General features: G+C 39.8%; 1 protein-coding gene across 4 annotated transcripts in view; it reads right to left on the reverse strand.

The window, feature by feature from the left end:
- Nucleotides 1-11,702, reverse strand: part of LOC149084638 (sterol O-acyltransferase 1-like) — a 53,252-nt gene extending 41,550 nt beyond the window's left edge. Inside the window, exon 1 of one of the 4 annotated variants that reach the window (XM_089235032.1) lies at nt 11,485-11,702. The gene's annotated coding sequence lies outside the window, so the exon portion shown is untranslated. The other 3 variants (XM_089235028.1, XM_089235029.1, XM_089235030.1) reach the window with 3 other exon arrangements.
- Between the last annotated feature and the right edge of the window lie 7,068 nt (nt 11,703-18,770).

Genomic DNA, 18,770 nt, shown 5'->3' on the forward strand with positions numbered 1-18,770 from the left:
AAATCTAGGTTTTATAGGTAAGACCTAGGTTTTACCAAGGCGAGTTGGTAAAAGCCCGAAATACGCTTGTTAACGTTTTCATTTCTAACTTTTACTAAGTCAAAGTACGTTCCTAATGGATAAATTAACCATTACGAACTTATAATAATTATTTAAATATTATAATAATTTGATAATTATAATAATTTAATTATATTAACTATTGAACTAATCAATCGCATAGAACTCAATACTTCCTGACACTTAACGAAAAAATGTTCAATTATCATTAATTTTATTAATCGGAGAAAATCGATTAATTTGAACAGTTAAAACCTGTTTCCAATGAACCAATTGGCCATTGATGGTCATGATGATTATTGATGGTCGGAGTAGATTAATTAGATAATTAATAATAGCTAATAATTGCTTAATCAGCATCAGGAGTAAATTTTAACAATTGTTTAATTAGCGTCAGATACGAAAAAGTTCATGGCAGTTAATTAATTTAAAAATGCTTAAAAATAAGAAAAATAATCGTTCATTTCAGTGGTTCTCAACCGGGGGCCATATGACCTCAGGGGGGCCCTAGGATATTCTAGGGGGGCCACGGATGAAAATCTGGCAAAAGGGAGCCACGGCTACTGATACGGGGGCCACGAAGAAGTTTGTGGAATTAAATTTGTTTAGTCACTCTGACTAAAAAAAATTTAATTTCAAACAAAAAATGCATAGAATATATTTTTCCGCTATTCAAGTAACATTAACATGAGGAAGGAAATAAAAAAAGTGTTTCATGTAATCTCGGTGGGTTTACGACTTGGGGGTGACAGTAGGCCCTGACACAAACTATAGAAGAGGTTTAAAGCAAAATGGAGTAACTGTAAAGACAGAACGTTGTGTGTGTTCGAAGACTTTTCATTCAAAGAGGGCTGCCATAAGGAAAGCGGACAAAGATTTGTTGACCATTCATTGACATTTTTTTGAGTGCTGGTAGTAAATGCAATCCAAGAAGTAGACGGGTGAGAAATGAAAGCTTGTGTGTAAAAAAACCCCATCGTTTTCATGCAATTACAGACGGATATATATAGCCAACAGTTCAAAGCTATCTTCAACCGGCTCTGAGTGGTCTGATCATTGATCATTTTTGTCGCACCACGGTCATTTTCTGCACACGAGGGCTAATTAGACCGGGACCTACAATTTATTGCCGATTCCGAACGGCAGGCTTGTTTCTTATACTCATCGAGAGGTTGGTGCGCTAACCCCTCGATGGGGGACTCCGTGCGGTAGCAATTTTTTGCTGCGGTCAAGTCACCATTTTTTGTTGTACCCCTGTGTCAGGAAAGTTTTCTGACAAGGACGAACCGGGTATCAAACTCGCGACGCCTCTAAACCTGAGTGGTCTGATGGGGAATATATTTATAAAAATCGAATAAAGAACGATTGCTCTGGGGTATTTTTTTTTAAGAATTTTTGGGGAGGGGTGTGCCAACACCCATTGTCTCTACTGAAAAGAAATAAAGTCAAATTCAGTTATAACGAACTGCAAGAGACCAAATCATACATGAGGAAAAATACCCGCGAAATTAAATTTTTTAAAACTACACATTGCTGTATAACTTAAGAAACTGTAATTGCATAAATTTGCTGTTGTTTCAAAATCGCAAATATTCATATGCCATTCATTTCAATTTAACAGGAAAAACGTGATTTTAAACATATTTACGACGATCTTAACGTCATTTGGCTTGCTGATTGGTTTCTATATGGAATCCAAGCAGATAATGTATTGGGACTTGGTAGGACTTAGATTGACACCACATCTTTAAAGTTTTTTTAATCTATACTTTAATGCTTCCTATTAACTGCCCTACTACGTAAGCCTGCTGCTGGCCTGCAACATCCTAAATAATTTCAATGCAATTTTCCAATCCTGCAAGAACAATGTTGTGGGCATTAGAAAAAAAAAATTCTAAAATGGCGTATGACCACATTTAAATCCGTTTATTTGAGACTCACTGCATCTGCTGATTTCTCAGAAAAGTGCAATAAATTCTCACGCAAGTCTTCATTTTGAAATGTCCACAACCGGCTCAATGCGTATCTTTGTATCTGTCAACCTAAAATTTGTGGTTTTTAGTGTTAATAATACACATGCAAAACCAATTCAGCGACGCATTTTTCACAATCTGCCAAAACCTCGTGGATTTGATAGTTGGAAATGTCTAAATGCCAACAATTTGGAGTTCGAGTCAAAATGAAAATGCCAAATAATTGAAATTGTGCTTCGTATAAATGAAATATTTTAGTATTAAAAGCTATATAGGTTAATCGTAACCATAATCAAACGTCTCATAAATGTGAAATTTTGTCATAAAACTGAGAGTGAGGCCCGAATCCCCTTGCACACAAGTGGAATTTCAAGGCATTTACGCACAACCGAGCCCGTCTTGGCCATTTTTCTTTTTTTCTCCCCCACCCTTTCTTCCTTTTGTTTAATTTATAAAAGGAAAATGACATAATCATTATAAAAAGGACTGTTTTCACATCAAATTGCAAAAATATCAGTGTTTTGCTGACGGGGGGGGGGGGGGGGGGGTCAAAAATGGCTGAAAATCTGCTTACGTAATACTTGAATGGCCCATTATTTATATTTTCCGATGGGCTTGAAATCCTGATAATGAATCATTATTATGTTCACATGAAATTTTGTCACTGCGTTACGCAATGACAAAACCCGTATATACCGGGTGACTCGAAATGTTACGCCGTCCGTCAATAGCAGATTTTTTTTTTCGCCTTGTAGCATTTGCCACGAATTCCCAATGGCACTAACAATATTAAAAGGGAATTAAAATTAATTTAATACTCTAGAATACTATAAGAAATTCATTTTTAAAATATTGTTGGTGCTGCTACCTACTTTCAAAATCAGAAGTGCCTTATGTGGTTATGACGAAAAGCTCAGGTATAAAAAACTAAATTCTTCATTCAGCTACGCTCCTTATAAACAAAGCTTATAAACTGACCTGAAAGATCAAAATTCCAGTTCAGTAATTTTTTCAAGACCCAAAGAGACATCCAAAACAAAGGTCCTCCACACAAGCAGACGACAGGTAAGAGATCGTAAAAATTGAATTTTCCCACACTGCACTTTATAGTAATGTACTGCCATCTAATGTCAAATTTAAAAGTGACTCATGTGGTGATGATGAAGTGCAAAGTGAAAAAACTATATTCTTTATTCCGCTCAGTTCCTTGTAAACAAAGCTCGTGAACTGAACTGGAAATTTAAACTGAAAGTTCGGTTATTTTATTAGAGCATAAGGAGACGTCCTAAACAAAGTGCCTCTTAATGAGCAGACGACAGACGGTTTGTTCGGTTCCCTACAAGCTAAGCTCACAAACAGAACTGGAAGTTCGAACTGCCAGTTCGGTTATTTTTTCAGGACACAAGGAGACGCCAAAAACAAGTAACCTGGAGAGAACCAGACGACAGAGATTATATATTACAGGAGGGAGCATCATCCAGCCACCGCGACTGCAGCGACATCAAATGCAAGGAAATCACGTGACCCGGTAAAAACAAAATTCCCGCCTGGCAATTTTTCCATAGAAATGTGCAGTTCGGTCTCTAAATATTGGGTTTTAAAGATTTAAAAAAAGATGGAGAACTCATTCTAAAGGTGAAAAAAGATTAAATTATTTTCATTTAATGCCGGAATCTCATTTCTTTCATAATTTCTTGAATTTTCCTTCATTATTTTTTGAATATTCTTTCATTAATTGTGGAATTTTATTTCCTTTATTAATTATTATTTCTTTCATTACTTCTGAAATAATTGCTTTCATCAATTCTGGATTTGTTCCTTTCATTAATGTTGAAATTATTTCTTTTATTAATGTTGAAATTATTTCTTTTATTAATGTTGGAATTATCTCTTTCCTTCATTCTGGAATTATCTTTCATTTTTTATTACCTCTTTCATGAATTCTTTCACTAGTTTTGGAATTATCCCTTTTATCAATGCTGTAATTATCTCTTACATTATTTCTAGAATATTTTCTCCCATTAATGCTGAAATTATCTTTTTTTAATGCGAGGGGGGGGGGGTGTCGTGTTTGTTTTCACCGAGTCACGTGATGTTCCGACGAAAGATATTGGCGGACACAGTTCTCAGCACTGCCAATTCGGAGACCGCTGACGTCCTACTCTCTCCAGAGGCTTGATTTATATACTGTTGGTGCTGGCATTTAATCTCAAAAAGAGCGCACGAAAATAAGACGTAGCCTTCAAAAAGTCCATTTTCAGTCAGTCAGTCATTTAATCTCTAAATTTCAGGCAACTCATGAGATGATGAAAGAGAGATAGAGAGTTCTCTTTGTCATTTTTTGGCATGAAATTTTTTTATGAGACGAAAATTTCGGTAACAAAATTCGCACATTTGCAATAATCGATTTTATGTTGTAAAAATAATTATTTCTTTGTACAAAAACATACGGACAATATTGATGATCGATCAAATAAAAGAAAACACGGATTATGTGGTCTTCAGATAGGGTTACCAGATTCAAAACTGAAAAAGGAAGACGCCTGGTGCGAACCTTAGGCAGTGCCGTCTTAATGCATGCTTCCCCCACCCCGGGCCGTGCCCGAAGGTCCTCAAGAGAAGAGGTGACTCAGAAAAACGAGACGTAGTTGAATTTTTCGAGAATTTTCCAGGTAGGGCCTCCAAAAAATCCCTTGGCTCGGGGGGGGGGGGGGGGCCTATGACGCTATTACGATGATTCTGCCTGTCAGCCCTACTCTTGTGGAAGTCATGGAATTCCAGTAATTGATTCCTTTACTTCTATTAATTTACATTAATTACACAAAAACAGCAATAAAAAACTCGAAAAATGATCATTTATCGAATCGCAACGTATATTTGATAAAGAGATGATGATGAAGCGCTTTAAATATGACAAAATTTTATGACTGTTCAATATGATTCGAGATACGACGTCAGCAGGTGGACCACGCGCTAATTATCATTAATAATCTACGAATTTTGTAAAATTAATTTAAATGTCATTCCCTCTCAATGGATATCGTGTTTGATTACGATCCAGACCATCAACGCGTTCCTGAAATAATGAAAAACATTAGTGTAGTAAAATGCGTTCTCTCTGAAAAAGAATTCCCCTCCAAGATTTATGTTCGTAACTCGAAAAGTTTGTAAGTCGGGAACAACTACATAAAATGTTCTTAGAGGGAGCCGCAATTTTTTTTTTTTTGCATTGGGCCGCGAAATTCTCCTGAGCTCGGACCTGTCTCCGATTTTGAATTTAAATATCGCAGGGAACAATGCAGTTAAAAACATGTGATTTGTTTGTTGGGTTCAGAAGAGAAAGAGCAACAACTATCTGATTGGAAATTAGAGAGGGGAGGGAATCGTACAAAAATTTACATTTTTTATTTTGTGTACACTGTATTTTGATCTTCCTCAAAACTCGTACAGGGCGATTTTTCGTCATATTTTGAGAATTTTTAAAGTTATAACCATACCACTACGACGAACGGTTGATGGATAAAGGCTGTACCAACACGCCAAGGAGAAACCATTGAACCTTATAATGGCCATAATATCACCAATAGGCAGGACCGCAACTAGGGGGGGGGGAAGGAGCAGGCGAGTCTGGTCCCCCCCAGGTGCATCACAAAAGGGGGCGCAAATTTAACAATTCAACCTATCCTTCAGCATTACGGGGGGTGCCTAAATGAGTAGTTGCCCCGGCTAACCAAGTATCCAGTTGCGGCCCTGCCAATAGGTATCTTATTTCTGACGATTCACCGTTATATATATTGGGTATTTTTCAATGCCCAAAGATACATTGTCAAATTTGTAATTTACACCTGATAGCATTTGTTTTACTTCTATGGATCAAACTACACAGTTGATCCACTAATGACCCACAAAAATCCTGTCCTTATTCTGTAGAACTAAGTTTGCTGCATGGGGCCCATCTGGTCATTTTTGGCAACCAAGTGACAATTAGATCTGGTTCCGATTTTCAAGAGTAAATATATAAATAGGTATTTTTAGCTATAGGTAGTAGTGCCTCTCTCAGAAAAATCGCTTTGTATGTGGGCGTATGATGATGTTAAGAGACAGCCCTGGGCGTACTTTATGAAAATTGTGAAAAGCTAATCGAAAAACTTGGCAATAATGTGAAGTCTAGTTTGCAATATTATTAGTTTCTCTCATCTTTTGTGCCATTCTTTGTGATAATGATCTTCAACTATACAATCAAGTGTTCTTACAATTTTAGGATCTTCTATCGGATGATGGATGTTGAAAAAAAATCGTGCATTAAAAAGAAAATGCCATATGATATATTTTTGTGGTGCCCCTTTTGTACTGATGCCCTGAGCACGTGCTTATTTTGCTTAATGGTTAATCCGGCCCTGTGACTGCGCACATGATTTTTCTGGAATGAATGTTTCAAACAAATATTTAAAAAATTTTCACACGTATTTTAGTTCATTTTTTTTAAGTTCATAGTATGGCTACAACATGAACCTATATCTGTGATACATTATTGAAAACGATGTGAAAGGTTGAACTTTTCAATTGCGATTCATTTCTGTGTGGCTACTCATTATATACTACTTTAATCCGCATGAAGAGAATAAAATTAATAAAACTGCTTGCTACCACTTTTTGCGATTTTTATCACTACAAGAATGCGTATTTTGGAAGCTACAACCGACATTTTCTCAACGAAACCATAATAATTTACACAAAAATAAACTAATTTGGAAATAATACAAATTTCATCCAGTACAGTAACTTGATGTCATTGTGCCGCCTTCAAGCGCAGAATTTACATTGATTGAAAATAATTTATTTACTATTTACCATTTCTTACTGTATCCTATTACGTTTATTTTGCTCTTTCGTTATTTTCATAAATTGAAAATTAATCAAATTAAATTCAAACATATTTATATACTTCAGACAATTTTTGAATAACTATCTTCTAGTGGAAAAACGGGCGGGTGGGGAGTAGAAAATTATTCATGTTCGCAAGAGGGAGCCATAGGAATGAGAAATGGTTGAAAAAGGGCCATGGACAAAAAGGTTGAGAACCACTGGTTTAGGTCACGGGAATTTTTTAAGACAGGGAAAAAACTTGAAAGAACAGCCGATAGGTATTGTTGACGTACACAAGTCAAAGAAAAGATACGCAAATAACGAACAGAATGCCTCCAAATCGTTTATTACAGAAGTATGTGTTCTACACGACGTAAACACATTCCAGGCGAGTTAAAAATCCAGCAACGGCAGTGTGCAGCAGGTCCACATACACGGTTTACAACGGTGAACTGGCTGTGGATTAGGAGCGCAAGTTCTTATAACCGTCTCATTACATACTCATTTACATATTTCCACCGAAGTCGTTCGTACCAGCACCTCCATCGGCTGTTTTTTCCCGTCTTAAAAATATTCCCGTGAAATAGCTATGCTAACCCTGCAAACCGTTTTTTATTTCGGTAATTTTTCCGGTTTTTATTCATTTTTAAAGTTTCTACGGACTTTTGGCCCACCCTGTATTTTGTGCGACTAAGCTCAAGACCGGGCCCTCGAGTCAAGGAAAAATAATTTTCCGGGCCGCGATATCGAAAAGGTTGAGAAACACTGATGTATTCAATAAAAATAAAACTATCCGGCATATTCGTCAAATTAAAATGGTTGTTTCTAACCACTGTGCGGCACGGAAATTAACAATATGCGGTAAGAAACTATAAATGTTTTTTTACGATGCATACTCACGTAAATTTCATGCGCCAAAATACCGGTTACTACGTTATGTTTTCAGCAGAATCACCCTGTAAACATCCATACTAATCGGTATTTTAGTGTTCGAAACATATGCCGGTTATGCAGCATGAAAATAAGAATAAAAAGTTTCATACCATGTATTGCGTATTTTCATGCTGCACATAGGTTTGAAACCAACATTCATTTTGTTTTAAGAACCATTACGAACAGTTCTATTTTTAACTAATAGGTGGCAGCAGAGGTCTTAGATAGTTTTCTGTGGTTCCTAACTTCGTCGAGCGAATGCGACCCGATGTCCCCGACACAGAGAGCAAAACTCCTACAACGGTATAGGCTATCAATCATCACACTTCACTCTCAATTTGAAGTATAGATGGCAGCACTGAAAAAAAACTAGATACGCACTCGGACTGTTAGGTACACACACACTTTGCTCCAGACTTCTGGGCTGGAAGAGATCTCGGAAGTCTGGTGGCAGAGTCATGGCGTTCATTCATTCAAGGGGTCTTAGCTTAACGCGATTTCTCATATTTATAATAACGTACAAGCATGAATTTTTAGGAAAATTTCTTAACATTCTTTTCCCTCCAATTCGAAAATTATTTACTCCATATATTCCGGTAGGCAAATATGTTCTCAATTTTAGCGTCTTGGTGACGTCATTTCAGACAACGAAGCGGAAAATTATAATTGCCAATTTGCCTAATTTTGGATTCTTAATTAGTGGCCACATTCATTTTGTGGTACACTTTCATTTTTCACTGTTATTTCTTTGAAAATCACGATTTTGAAAAAAAATATATATATATATACACCTTTCGATAGATATATTTTATGCAAATAACGCAATTTTTTTTTTAAATTTTTCAAGTGTTCATCTAGTGACGTGTTTTGAGCATTCAAAATATTATGATTTGGGCATCTATTATTTCAAGTTACGCGCTCGGTCGGGCATGTAAATTTTCGGAGATTTGTTCAGCCCTGGCCCGCAAGGCCGTAGCGGGGGGGGGGGGGGGAATTGTGGGTCTGGTCCCCCCGAAATGTGAGAAAATGACCGAAAAAAACCGCAAAGATGGCTTTTTGTACTGACTATTGTATCACTGATTTCCCCTCCCCCCCCGAACGAAATTTCTGGCTACGGGCTTGCCGGCCCACCTTACGTGTAGCTCTACTCTCGGACCCACCCTGTAGTAGGGCCACAAGGGTGGAGCTGACAAGACTCCAGCCCGATACGATTGTTGTCATTTTTTTTACGCTGTAAATCCACTATAAAAGGGACTCTGATGAAATCGAGTGTATTTTAATTGAATCGATATTCCTAATCATACTATGAACACTCACCCTAGATTAATAGCAATTATAAAAATACCTCCACCAAATCAATCAGAACAATTATAAATATCTCACCTTACCCGAAGTTTGAAATCGATTTCAAACGCGTAAAATCAATCCACGCATGATCCAACGAGCACCAAAATGACACACACAAAAAACAAGACCCGAGACAGGATCCAGAACAGGAAGAAGAGCACCAGTTACTACAACCGCGGCCGATTCCGATCTGCGACCACAAACACACAATCATGAGTGCAATGGCCAACAGAGATTGCGTAAATATCCGTCACCTGTATATGAGAAAAAGCCGCGCAGACACCGGCGCGTTTGATATGTTGTGTGATGTGGAAGAAAAAAAAAAATTACACACCGTGATGGAGGCTGAACAAAAAGCTGTAAGAAACTGGTTTTTATATAGGCCTACCGTTGGTTTTATAAGATCGTGAGAACCGGAAAAAATTGCCACTGCAAAAGCGCGGGGGGGACTGGAAGAAATTGTGCAATCGTCCTATTGCAGATAACCAGGGCCGGACATAGGCAGGTGCGAAGGGTGCGGGCCGCTAAATTTTAGGGGGGCCGCAAAACCGGAGAAAAATACTTTGATTACGTTTTGACTTAAATGTTTTTAACAAAGTAAATGGCTCAATATTCTGTCCCAGGACTTCTCTAAAATGCAGACATCGAGCCCTCTTGGCCTAGGGTTTCCACAGAATCCACTCTCCTCCGCCAAGGGAAGGATGCAGATAGATCTAATACCCCGGGCACTGAACCAGATAGAGACGCTAATTTCTTTTAAAATTATTGAAAATTATACGAGAGAGGCATTATTCATGATTGCCAGTCGGAAAGACTATCTAGTTGTGGCCTGGGTAGATAACGTGGCCCTGTTCTCTAGCCTGACAGTCCCCCCACCCCCAAAAGCTTTAAGTGCCTGGAGGCACACTTGAAATTTTTTCGCTGGCCAGTGGGCACTATTGTTCAAATTTATTGTCGAATGGCTTTCTCAAATGTTTTTTATGGCCATGAAAATTATAGTTGTTTGATCATCAGGGGGCCCCCGGGCCAAGTGGTTTTTCTGAGGCCCTACCTGGTAAATTCTAGAAAATTTCAACAGGATCTCATTTTTGTGAGGCCCGCCCGGGCACATTGCGTTAAGACGGCACTGAGTTTGATATTAATTATTGGGTTGCAAATGTGAGCCTGGCGTGCGCCAGGGGGTTCGTGATTACTGGGGAGTTGCGAAAGAGGCGCAAAATTTTTAAGCCCGCCCCTGCCGATAACAGTAGCGTAACACCTATACAATAGCATATATAGGCGTCCCATAAATTCGTAAAAGTTCATAAAAATCGAAGGAATTGGCGTATTTTAATGCGGTTTGCGAAAAAAATTATTTTTCACGGGGGTGGGGTTATTATAAAGGAAAAATTTGGTTCGAACTTTGTCGATAGAGGACGCTGCACAAAAGCAAAGCATTGGTTAATTGGACTTGAACCGTTCTTCAATCTCTTCTGTGTCCGAAACGTTCGTAAAAACTGGTAAATTGGTGGCTGAAAACAACTTCACTCGTAGTGCCCGCATTAAAAAAATTACAGGTATACACGCGGGGCATAAAACCTGCTTAGAAAAAATGCTCCATATTTTTTTATCACATGGGTTTGAAGGGAATCACAGGGTCCCTGTGTTAGCCGCGGTGTCGTGAGAGTTTAAACATATGCTCAAATATGGACATGGTTCGGGGGCCAAATGTGGCCTTAGGAGTAATCGGATGTGGCACGCGACCTCAAACCTCATTCTATACAAATTGACTAAGTGGCACATTTGTAGATCACTTAAGTGGCAAGCCGTAAATTTACAGAACACTTACGGGACCCGTGGCATATCTACAAATTACGTATTGGGTGACCAGCGGCACAGTTCTAGAGACCCTAATGGCCCGCGGCACATTCCCATATCACCTAAGTGACCCGCGGCACATTTTCAGATCACTGAAGTGGCCCGCGACACGTTTTCAAATCAAGGAATCGGCCCACACTCTCCTTAAGGTTGAGCACCCTTGGTTTAAGAGCATTCAAGAGGAGCAATAAAGCAAAATATTAGCCTATACATTATTGGAACGCTTTACCTGTGATAAGCGTCGAGAAGCATTCGATACAGATACACGCATTCCAGATGGAATTCTTGACTGTCACGCCCTCCCTGCTCGGAATAACGCAGCCAATTGGCACGAACGATAGAATTACTCCACTGCACGGCAGAGTGAGGACGCTTCGAAAGCTCGAAAATCTGCACAACAACTAAATCGGACTATATCAACAGATAAGAGAGCAACGAAAAAACCTACCCCCTCGCCCCTCTCTCTTTTATCATTGAATTCACTGATTCTTTCCCTCTGTCTTATCAGTGCACATAATTGCTTAGCTAAGGAAAAATTGACGAGACAAGAGTTCCAGTTCATGGCGACTGTTACTGGTTATACAAGCACGCTCTTGGTCGAAGAAAAGGAAGAGTCTTGAGAAAACAGAAATATACCTTTTACGATTCCCCCTTCAACATAATAACGGGGTGTCCCATAAATAGTTGAAATATTTATAAAAATTGCAGGAATTGGCATAAAACAGTGTTCCCCCTGGTGGGCGGTAGAAGCTCCGTAATTAACATAGGATCCTATGGGTTAAAATATATCGGTTTATAGGGCAGTGTTTCTCAACCACCGGGACATAGGCGGAGATTGACTTGGAAGTCTGGGGGGGGGGGCGGGCACGATGATGATGTCAGCTCATATATACATTAGATCAATCGACTCCAACTTTGACGCTGGGGGGGGGGGGGGGGCCCCGATCTTCGCTCATGCACCGGGCAGCAGCCCTAACACTAGTCACACCGAGCCGTGAGTGTGATTCGGGGTTTCATTTTCCCATTAGGGGCCGTTCAAGTATTACGTAAGTAAATTTTTAGCCATTTTTGACCCCCCCCCCTCCTTGTTAGCAAATTTTCGTCATCAGCTCTGCCCCTCTGAATCCTAACGTATATTGGTGGGATCAGAGATTGGGGGGGGGGGGGACATAGGGGTCTCTCCCACGATCAAAATTTTTTTTTTTAAATAAATATACACGGTGTTCCAGAATACTTAAGCGATCCGTGACACATTTAAAGATCCCTTGAATGACGTGTGACGTAGTTTTAGAGCGCTTAAGTGGCCCCCCAGTGTGGTTCTACATCACTCAAGTTACTCGCGTCACATTCTAATATTATTTAAGTGTGTGTGATCCGCGGCAAATAATTACGGATCCCTTGAGTGATGCGTGGCACATTTCCAGAGCACTTAAGCGGGCCGGACACATTTCCAGATCACTTGCGGATCCGCGAATTATTTAGAAATCTTTAAAATGGCTCTGTATCGACTTATCAATTTGGGGGGGGGGGGGGTTGTTACTTCAAATACCCACAAACTATCGAAAGGTTTTTCTCGTTTTTGGCACACCGAGTAAGATGCCATTAAGAATATTTCATATTTCCATTAAGGGTGGTTGATGACACAAGCATTATCCAAACCCCCCTCCCCCATGTCATCAAGTCAGCAAATCGGAACCCCCTCCCCATCGATGATGACGTAATACTTGAACGTAATACTCCTTAGCTGTATGTATGACCGGGCTTTTTACTTTCACAAATGAGATTTACCGGGCCGCGGGATTCCAAAGGTTGAGAACAGCATAGTTTCCCAATCTTTTTTGTCCCATCGCCCCCTTCTTCAGAATTTTTTTCCCCCCCATCGCAACCTAACCCATAGAATCCTGCTATACTCGTGCCTTCTACCGCCCCCTGGAACTTTCCATCGCCCTATAGGGCACGTTAACGCCCACGCTGAGAATCACTGAGGGATCTATCGTTATATCGAGTATCGTCGTAGCAAGGTTTCGCCGTATTTGAATGCGGTTTGCGAGAAAGTGTACTCTCACGAAGGGGGATTTTTTTTTTTTTTTGGTACAAAAAAAATTAGTTCAAATTCTTGTCGACATGGGGCGCTGCACGAAAGTAGATCGTTGGCGATTGGACCTGAACCTTTTTTTCAATCCCTTCTGTGTCTGAAACGTTCGTAAAGCCTCAGCCGGCAATTCTTGACCGAGGTGAAACGACTTAACCGATAGTGCTTTATGCACCAATGTGTCAATGATAAAAAGCGCACAGCAACAGGAAAATTCAGACTCTTAATCGTAAGCCTGCATTCCATAGGGGACTGATTTGCATATTTCCGGTGATTTGCTTTCGTGCAGTGAAAACGGGGGAAAAAAAGACCTGAACATTGAAAGATCCCTGCAGAATCAGAAAAGAAATGGTTCGGGGATGGGACCAATCATAGATCCTGGTGGGGAAGAGCGGGGTCTGGGAGCCCCTGGGTCAGGAAGTACACTAAGCTTACGGTTTTTTCCGTTTAAACTACGTTGAGGGGGGGGGGGCGACAGAATAAAATTTCGTTTCTAGTTGCAGTGTCGTCTTAACGCATGGGCCCGGGGGCCTCAAGAGAAGTGAGGCCTCACAAAAATGAAATCAGGTTGACAATTTCGAGGATTTACCAGGTTGGGACTCCGGAAAACCACTTGGCCCGGGGGCCCATGATACTCTTAAGACGGCCCTGTCTAGTTGGCACTCGGGGAGGGGGGGGCGATCCTTCGAAACTCGCCCCTCACGATACACAACCCTAGATTGGACTAGGTTGTGGCCTATGAGAGTGCCCGATGATGCCTAGTCTTTTTCCACTACATTGGGGGCTGGAAGTTGCCGGTTGTCCCGTGTGCACGAGACTCGTGCCGTATGTAGGAAGGGGGAGTTGCATTGTTACATTTATTAATTATTGGGGGCGGGCTACAGATCCCTCGTAAAATTTATTAAGACGGGGGATCAAACAGCCTCAGCCACTCAGGTTCCAGCCCCAAAGCATTGTTATCCTGAGACGTGTTATCACCAGAGCTTGAGAAATGCCAGGTGACCATGGCAACTAAAAAATTTGGTACTGGAGAGGTGAAAACTTTCTCGATCCATGATAACTACATTTAAGTCTGAGGGCAACAAAACGTTGCGCTTCCATTAACGCCGAAAAGATTCACCAAGTACTGGAAAAACAAAAATGATTATATTTACAACCATATTTCATGAAAAAAAAAATAAACAGGCTCCTAAGAAATTTGGTTGGCACCTAAATTTTTTTTTTCTTTTCAATTTGTCAAGCCCTAGTTATCACCATCATGGAGGGGGGGGGGGAAGAGAGAAGGTCCGGTGATGAATTAACGTGGTCACTGTGTGCTGACTTTACTTTGTTGAAAGATCCTAGTCCAACCCAGCAAACGAAATTCGGATGACACCACCTCTACAGATTTCAAAGCAATGTACTCAGGAAAAGTGTACCTGCAGGCACCAGGCAGACAACATACTACGGAAATTAACTTGTCATTTTCACTTCGAAAATATGGAAGACGGACGACAACACCAGGATAGCACGAATAACTCTGATAACATAAATACATTAGAGTAACACGTGCTCCTACATACACCAATTTATTAGAAAATATTGCAGAGGAATGTGTACGAGCTGTACAGTTAATTTGTACTGTAATAATACGATGAACTGTCTCTCCATAGAGACAGAGAGAACAGGTAGACCTTCGACCACTAGTAAAAAACATAAGGATTCGAGCATCCGCTTTTTTCACTTTTGCTATAGAAAACAGGTGGCAGCAGTTTTTGAACACAAAACAAATGTGACATCATAAATAGGCTAGAATTAAGCAACATGGTTTAGGTCTTGGAAGTGCCTGAAGAAAATTATATCCTGGGAGTAGCAAAATCCTTGTTTGGGCGCATTAATTGTAGACTTTTTGTGGCCTCCAGCTTTCCAGAACATTTCTGGGAAATGTATGTCTGAGTGTACAAGCATGGGAGTAATTGAAACACCGTCTGCAGGCATGTGTGTGACCAAAAGAGGGAATATGCGTAACCATAGGCATGTGCGTAACCAAAAGTCACAAAGAGTGAAGGACTACTCTCTTAGTAACAAAAAGAGTGTGCAAACACATGAATGACCAAAAGCATGACCTACAGAGCAAGGAACTATTTCAATAAGTGACCCAAAGAGTGTGCAAGAATGTGAGTGACAAAAAGAGCAATCAGGTCAATGAAAATACACAAGTGATATAATAACCTAGAGTGTGTAAGAATGTTCGTGACTAAATGAGTCACCTAAAGAGAGAGGAAGCAGTTCAGTGAACAACAAAAAAAGTGACCTAGAGCGTGTGAATGATGAAAACAGTGACTTAGGGACCTAGTCAATGAACGACCAAAAGGATGACCTAGAGTGTGTGAAAACACATGAATGACCAAAAGCTTGACTTAGAGACCTATCTACACTGGTAGGAGGTTCAGTTTGAACAAATATTTCAGTTATTAACTTTTTTTTAAAGTTATTCAGTGAACTAATTACACAAAAAACCAGAAGATAAGCCACTAGGGGGGGGGGGACAGGAGGGTCTGGTGCCCCGGGCACAGGACTAGAGAAGGTACTGATCCTTTAACTGTGCCTTCTACAGTATATGCCAGCACCAGAATGTGTGCTTGCCCTGACTCTTACAGTAGTAACTTAAACGTGATACCAATGGAAGAAAAATATATTAGCAGTTTTAGGACTTGAAAATTTATGGAAGACATTTATCAAGTATATGACATTGAGAAAACTATGGTCACAGACCATTAAACTCAGCAGAAAAACTCCAACCTAAGGTTGGAACGGGGTGGGATCTGAGAAAATATGCAGATTTAACAAAGCTCAATAATCATTGTTTAGTTCAGATAGCAATGTGTTTAACATGTAATATATACAAGCGATTGTCAGGTCTTGACAAATCAAAAAAAATTAGACGGCAGCCACGCGCACGGTCTTTTCCTACGAAAAGCAGTTCTAAACAGAAGCGCATACACAAAAACATTGGAGGAGCTGAAAGTTGCCACTCATTCCATATAAGCACCAGAGTGGCGTGGTGGTAAGATGCTTGTCTACCACCGTGAAGGTTGCTGTCACGGTCCCGGGTTCAAACCAGAGGGAAGATATAAATAAGATTTTCCCAAACGAGCTTGAGGAGACCGCCAATAGGCAGTGCCTTCATTTCCAACACATCTCATTAATGGCAGTAAACTAATAACTAATATAGCGATATGGCCAGAGTTGAAAGTCATTCCATATACACAGGACTCAGGCCCAGACACTGGAGTGAGAGGGGAGCTTAGTCAACACCATCTATAGCAGGTGGCCTCTGCCCGAAGCTTGTGACATCACTGATATGTCATGAGCTTCGCGCTGATGGTGTTGGCTTTGTATTGAGCAGGACCCAGGTTGGGATCTTTTGCAGGCCCCTACTATAGTTAATTTATAGCGTGAAAAACTGTCCTGGGCCCTATCCATGCGTTGGCCACGAAAGGGGTATCAAATAGCTTTAACACAGGTGATGTTTTTTCTTCTTTTCAGGACTAAATAACCGATTCCAATGTTGAAAGACATTATGAAATCAATTATTTTTTGTCCTCCCCTATTAGATAATAAAACCCCCCATTTAACAAGCAGGAATAGAAACTTTTAGATATCATACAGATTTTTTATATAGTCAACCTTTAACAAGACTGGATGGTGACGATTCATTCCCAGCCGGTCAAAGCTAACATGAAAAATTCAGGAAAAGGCAGGAGTAAAATGATCGGGAAAAAAACTGACATAATAAATCAAGTGACCTTTCACAAAGGGGGGGGGGGAACCAACTTTCTGTTCACAGGCCACAATGTCTGGTGTATAAGCCACACCAGTAAAATTACTCGGAAAACTCGCAGATTTGTATACGCCATAAGTAATCAGGAAAACACGAGCAAAATTCTGTTGTTAAACTTTCACCCTGGGCATTATATATCAATCCACTTCTTCATAAACCGAAATATATTCACTGTTCATCTGGTTACATTTCCAGTTACACGCAATGCATCAATCCCAAAGCAGAATGTTTTGCACTGTCCTGCAACAAACCTTTGGTTGGATAGAAATGTTCTGCAGTAAAAATTCCCCCATAGCATTTTCTACATTTTTCTTAAAATTCTTCTAGATTGGATTGTTCTGCAGTATCACATTGTTCTGCGATGCATGTCACAGATTTTGGCATATTCTGCTGCAGTGTGCATCAAAAATTAGTTTTTCTTCTGTGTTGATGAAATTATTCTATTCTATCCAATACATTCATAGCTCAAATAGTACGAACGAAACATTTTCGGCAAATTTCTCTGCAATCATTTTGTTCCCTTACCTAATTTGGCACCCATCCCGTAATAATGGGCATGAGGAATTGATTCACGCAGCAGTAGACACTGAAAGTTCTATTACATGAATAAAAAGCCAGTCATTTGGATTTACAATCCAATGAGGGAGTCTGGAATGGGTAAACACATGATGGACCAGCTTTGCACAGACAAGGCAGACAGATATAAAAAGATTCGCTCACAGTATTGCCTGATGCTCCTGTAAGTCCATAAAATTACAGAACCAGATTTGTGATACACATATTCTTATTACGTGAACTACCTTCTTTAATAGAAATATCAGTGGTTCAGTTTGAAGTGACAGTCTGGCACAACGTGGAATGCCACAAACCTACCATGGCAAAATTTGGAGATAAATACCCAAGTTATTTATGCCAATCATATCCACGTGCTGAACTCTTTTGGTCAATGCCACATTTTTGCCCTTAGTAATTACTTGGGCCTGCATAGCCTAGCCAGCCACGGTTTAAGCTAGATAAAAAATTCATTTAGCAAAAATTGGGAAAAAAAGCTTTAGCAAAATGCTAATGATTGATGTGTGCGTCTCCTTGTTTTGTACCTCCTGTACGCATTTTTACAAAAGTGGCTACTACTTCTTTCGCATTCTAAGATTTTCTTTTGCATTTTGCGAAAAATGCTACTGTAGCTTCTACCCTGTAATCTGTGGAAGTTCAGAGGCGTCATTGTGAGTTTCCATTTACTTCGGAAAAGTTTCGTCACAGTGAGCAGAACACCAAATATCATAGCTGCCAACTTTTGAAAATGAAAATTCGGGAGATTTTCGCGCAAACCCGTATTTTACGCTAAAACCACTCCCTAATAAATACAATAGGGATTTTTCCAAATAAAATAGGGATTTTCCAAACATAAAAGTTAAAGCGTAGGGAATAAAATCCCTACTGAAGTCAAATTAAAATAAGGATTTTACACACATGGAAGTTAAACCCTTGGGAATAAAATTCCTACGCAAAAAAACAAGTGAAATTGGAGGCCAAAACTTCAATGATGTAAAAATAAATATTGTGTTCAATCAGAAACGCTGTGAACAAACATTCTGCGCGAATGACCCCAAAATCATCGGAAGATGAAGGAAAACACCGTCAATTTTTGAAGAACACTGACTTTTTGTGACACTTGCTTGATGGTTTTTTTTCATTTCACGAGTGATGATGGCAATCTTTCCATGACCGATGTTTATATCGGTCTGTAACATAACTTCTACAAAAAGGAAAAGTCGGCCCTCTTCTGGAACGTTTGATGAAAGGAAATTCATCGGAATAA

Source organism: Pholcus phalangioides, unplaced genomic scaffold (assembly GCF_987345545.1).
Source record: "Pholcus phalangioides strain wild (caught in Gottingen) unplaced genomic scaffold, Ppha-v1.0 ptg000008l_1, whole genome shotgun sequence".
Lineage (NCBI taxonomy): Eukaryota > Metazoa > Arthropoda > Arachnida > Araneae > Pholcidae > Pholcus > Pholcus phalangioides.